The sequence below is a fragment of the Monodelphis domestica genome, chromosome 4 (assembly GCF_027887165.1).
Source record: "Monodelphis domestica isolate mMonDom1 chromosome 4, mMonDom1.pri, whole genome shotgun sequence".
NCBI lineage: Eukaryota > Metazoa > Chordata > Mammalia > Didelphimorphia > Didelphidae > Monodelphis > Monodelphis domestica.
This window is the reverse complement of record NC_077230.1, coordinates 241,713,163-241,718,620: the sequence shown is the minus strand read 5'-3', so window position 1 is coordinate 241,718,620 and position 5,458 is coordinate 241,713,163.

Below are 5,458 nucleotides of genomic sequence, written 5' to 3'. Positions count from 1 at the left end.
TAACCCAGGACCGCCCAGAGGCTTTGCACATGTCTGTTGAAGGTCATATTTTCAAATGATTAAATCTTTGCTCCTTTGCTACAGCCCTTTCTAAATCCTGTTAACCTGAGTAGGGTAGAGATTGGAATAATTAAATTTTGATCTAGGCTGCAGCCCTTACTCAATCCTGTTAGGACTGAATAGGGTGGAGATTGATTCCAAGTATCTCCATTGTATCAATTCTAAAATCAATCATGACTCAAAGAAATTCCTGTTCTATGCTTAAGCATAGGTCAAAGTCCTTTCCATTGTTCAGCAAAGGGTTTCTGTCCTAAAGTAATCTTGAGAAGGGAAGAGAAGGAACCTCCCATGCCAATGGGGTTCCCATTCCAATAGACTATCAGTAAGAAATTTTCAAAGTATGAAATATCCCAATGGTGAAATTTCCAACATTTATAAGTCTAAGGAATTTTGAGGTTTACACTTAGAAGCAGGCCTAGAGGAGACTTACATATTTCACCATTTGAGATGCTTTTTGGACATCTGCCTATACAGGCTAAGCCTTTCTCCCTGGCTTATACATCACTATTAGGGGGAGATATTACTATTGCTTCCTATATATAGGAGTTACAGCACAAACTACGTGAACTTCATGAATCCAGAGCTGCAGTACAAGCTGGACCATTAGACTTTTCTCTGCATGACCTGAATCCAGGAGATAAAGTTTATATCAAGAATTTTAAGTGAACTGGAGCAACTCAACCTTCATGGGAAGGACCATTCCAAATATTATTAACTACTCCAAAATCTATAAAGATTGGAGAAAGAGACTCTTGGATTCACTGCTCACATGTGAAGAAAGCATCTTCTGCTGAGACTGATTGACTCTATCCTATCATATGAATTGTGACTATATCTTATCATATGAATTGGAGATAATAATCCATAGACAAATGGATGCTGTTTTTTCAAGAACACATTGAATTACTGACTTTTTTTCTTAATTTTATTCTTTCTTTTATTTTATTTTTTTGATCAGAATATTTGATTTTTTTTCTCATTTTTTGTACTGAAGGTACATATAATTAATATTAATATTATTTTTTCCTGCAGTAATACAAGTTAATATATATACTCTTGCTATAATATCAATATATGCCTAAAAGCTTTAAACTATGGGAACCTTCCATTCATTGATAAAATATTATAGGACTGTGATTAATGTTTGTGTCTGATTCCAGGAAAGGGATAAAAACAAGGAGCACAGACTAAACCTGAATAGTGCCAATAGAGCACACAAAAAATATTAAAGTGAGACTCGAGGTTGCGACGCTTAACTTATGTTTAAGTCGTAGGACTTCCTTGTATCTACACTCTTTACGAAGTACTCAAACAAGTACAAAGCTTGACTATCATGCTTGCTCCCTATATCCCTGGAAAAAAAGAAAAAAAGAAAAAAGTCAGACGAGGGAATGACATTTCCTCATCAAAATAGAACTCTAATTCTTTCTTTCTTATATTATGGCAACTTCCTGTAGTCTTGGCTACAAATGGCTAAGTGAAATATTACTGCATTCTGTCCTACATACTTGTGGGAAAAAAATTACTTTAAATTGGGCCTATACAAGGCTTATTTTGAATTTTTCTTATGTCTTTGATTATTTTTCTATTCTTTTGATAATTGACACATACACCCCCATAACTGAACATTGCATTTTGAGCTAAACTTGATATTTTTTAATACTTACTTCAGGGGGGATTGTATTTTAATTTAAAATCTAAGAATTTTTGAATTTTTTTGTTTAAGATTGTATTTTTATAAAAATCCAAGAATTTTGAATTTTGTTTAAGATTATACTTTTGTAAAAATTTAAGATTTGATTTTGTTCGAGAAAAGATCTTCAAGAAAGAAGCTTGAAACTTTTCTATCCAGAGAATGAACTGTTGCAGAAAGATGCCAAAAACCTACACTTCATCAAGAAGATCAAGAATGAACTTTGGATATGATTGATTGGACTGAACTTTTGATTGCACACTTATTGTAATTGTACACATTTATGCCAAAAGGGACTGCCCCTAATTTGGCTTTCTGTCAATGCGCCTAGCAAAACATTGGTTTTGCTTTCTTTTCTTTTCTATTTCCTCTCTCACTATTCTAATTCTCTTAGAAAATTGAATATTGTGTATATCTATAGTTAGAATTGAATTCAGAATTACAAAATTGTTTATGTTGTTTGATCAATGGGGAGACTGGTCTCCCATGATCATCAGGGGGGATTATAAACCTTAAAATTTCTTAGACTTATGAATGTTGGAAATTTCCCCATTGGGAAATTTCATACTTGAAAAATTTACTACTGATAGTAAGAACTCTATTGGAATGTGAAACTCCTTGGCATGGGAGGATCCTTCTCCTTTCTACTTAAGACTGCCTTAGGACAGAAACCTTTTGCTAAACAATGGAAAGAGCTTTGATCTATGCTTAAGCATAGAACAGGAAGTTCTTTGAGTCATGATTGATTTTAGAATTGATACAATAGAGATACTTGGAATGACAGAACCAGGTCTTGGAACTTCCAATCTCCACCCTACTCAGAGTAACAGGATTTAGGAAGGGCTGTAGCAAAGATCAAGATTTAATTATTTGAGAATATGACCTTCAACAGACATGTGCAAAGGAAACAGACCTCTGGGTGGTCCTGGGTTAAGCTAGAACCACCATTGGCACAGGGGAGACATCGACAGTGATTGATAGATGTGAGAACTGAGGGGAGGGGACTTAGATGGTTTCCTTAAAGATAGCGGGGTCTGAGGACAAGGGAAGGAGGTTTTGCTCTGAGAGGTTTTTGCTCAAGGAGGTTTTGCTCTGAGAGGTTTGGCTCTGAAGGAGTCTGAGAGGAGAGTGGTCCTGGAGGGAGTGCTCCTGGAGAGATCTGAGAGGAGGGCTTGCTCTGAAGGAGGCTGGAGGTGGAGGCCCCTGAGACTGTTTCTCCATTTTGGTCACGTGAGTGATAGGGACTGATCTCTTTTCTTTGTCTCAGCTATCTAAGGGCTTGGGCCTTTGGCCCAGCCTAAGCAGAGGGGATATTAAGCCCTATTCCCTTCTCTCCCCTTTCTCTCTCTCTCTCTCTCTCTCTCTCTCTCTCTCTCTCTCTCTCTCTCTCTCTCTCTCTCTCTCTCTCTCTAATACCTTTCTTCCTCCTGTTTGTAATTAAAAACTCCATAAAAGGTTGACTGCTGACTTGAGTTTTCATTTAGGAATTACATAGCTGAATTCCTTGGCGACCTTAAATTAATATATATAAGTCTTTTAAAGTGATTTCCATACCACAAAGGCCAATTATATGGGATTCTCTTTACTTTTGGGATGGGTAGGCCAGGTTGGTGAGAGCTAGAGAAAAGACATCCAGGCTATTTTGCCTTTCAGCTTCAAGACTAAGATACTATGATTCCAAGCTTTCTTCATTGGAGTGAGAGGTGCCACACTTCTCTCTAGCCTTTCTATAGGGAATCTCACAGCACTATTGGTCCACAGATTTGATTATCTCCAATTCTGGAACTGCTGGATGGCTTATATATGGGCCCAAAGGGCATGACTGATTAAGGAAGCCTATTTAGGCAATAGGAAAACTGTTAACATTTCCTTTATAGCTTTAAATAATCATCTCTTAACACTCCTTCAGGCTCTATAACCTGACTTTTTCCTAAGATAACTACAGAATCAAGCCTCTTAGCCTGACACTGAATGGAATCAGTTACACAATGTTAACAGTCCTTTAGGTTACACAATAATAACCTCAGGCAGACAGGTGGGGTTAATAGTCTAACCTAATAGTTCATTATGTGCTAGGCAATTTTAGCAGGAAAATTCACATTCTCTCTTCACTTCTTCCAGCCCCAAATTTCAGGCCATGAATTCTGAAGTTGGGAGCCTCAGCTGTTGGATGTGGGGGATCCTCATATAAAAACTTTTATATTTGAACAGAGGTAGTGTGTTATAGTGGCAAGGGCCATTGCATTTTGTTTCAAGGGACTTGCATTTTATTACTCCACCATAAATATAGGGCAAGTCCTTTTTTTATCTTTAGCTCTCAGTCTGATCAGCTACAAAAGGAAATTGAAGTATATAGTGTAGTGAATTTTAGTTCAAATCTAAATCTTCATGATTCCATTTGGGGTTTTCGTGGCCAAGATACTGGAGTGGTTTGCCATTTCTTTCTCCAGCTCACTTTCCAAAAAAGAAAACTGAGGCAAACAGGATTAAATGACTTGCTCAGGGTCACACAGATAGTGCTTTAGGCCATATTTGAACTCAAGTTTCCCAGATCCAGGCCCAGAACTTGATCCACTTTGCCACCTAGCTGCTAGGTACCCTGGAAACTGCTGAATTAAAATCCTGATTCTGCCTATCTGTGTGCCTTGGGTAACAGGTCACTTGGACTCTCTGTGCCTCATCTGAAAATGACTCTAACTTTTTTTCCATTTCTAATTCTATAACCTTAAGTGAACAAATAAGGATTTTTTCCCCTTGCTGCTGTAAGGGCTTGTCACACCCTTTTCAGGGCTACTCATCCACCTTAGGTGCTCACCTGTCATCTCACTATTACCTGGGGCTCCAAGAAGCTAAAGCATACACAGTAATCAAACCCTGGTAAAGCCCTCTGGAAAGACTGGGTAAACCAGAATGAAGGTAACAAATCAGGCTTCAAACCCTGTCAGTGACTTGGCGGGTGTCTACCCCTCTACCCCAAGCATGTAGGAATGGGATGAGAACAATTTGTTCCAACAGCCACAAAGGCAGTTAAAGCAGGTGCTATGGAACACTTCCAGCTTGGTCAAAAACATGGAAGAGCGGAGGTCATTAACTTCTGGGCTATCACCAGTCTTCCTGACCTGTCTTTTGTCCCTGGAAGTAGATGACCGTGGATGAGAGAGTGGGACTGAAGGCTTTGTGTAGCTATGCCTCACTTAAATCTAAGTTCTTGGCGAGTCAAAAAGTCACTACTAATGATGTCATTTTGTTCCTCTTCAGGTGCAATTCCTCAATGCCTTGCGGAAGCCATTTAAAAGCTTCCTTATCAGAAAAGTGAATGGTTGGAGTAGATTATTTCTATGAATCCCTTCCAGCTTCAAATCCAAATTGTACCTCGGAAACAACAGAGGAAAGGGGGCAGGTGGTAGAGGAAGAAGCCCCTCGGGCCACGCCCCTTTCCTCTTTTTTTCTCCCTCCCCTACTTCCTCCTCTTCCGTCTTCTCTTCTCTGCTTCTTCTCTCCTTCTCTCTTTTACCCTTTCTTCCTCTTCCTTCTTTTTCTCTCCCTGGACCACTACAACTGCTCACTGTCCCAGGGCCCAGCCCGGGACTCTCTCCACAGCTCCGCCCCCAGCTTGCTCTCTCTTAGCCTGTAGCTGGAGGAATTGGGTGGAGTGCATAGGAATCCTGAGTGGGGCGGGACTTCCCTCGCTCATTTACGACACTG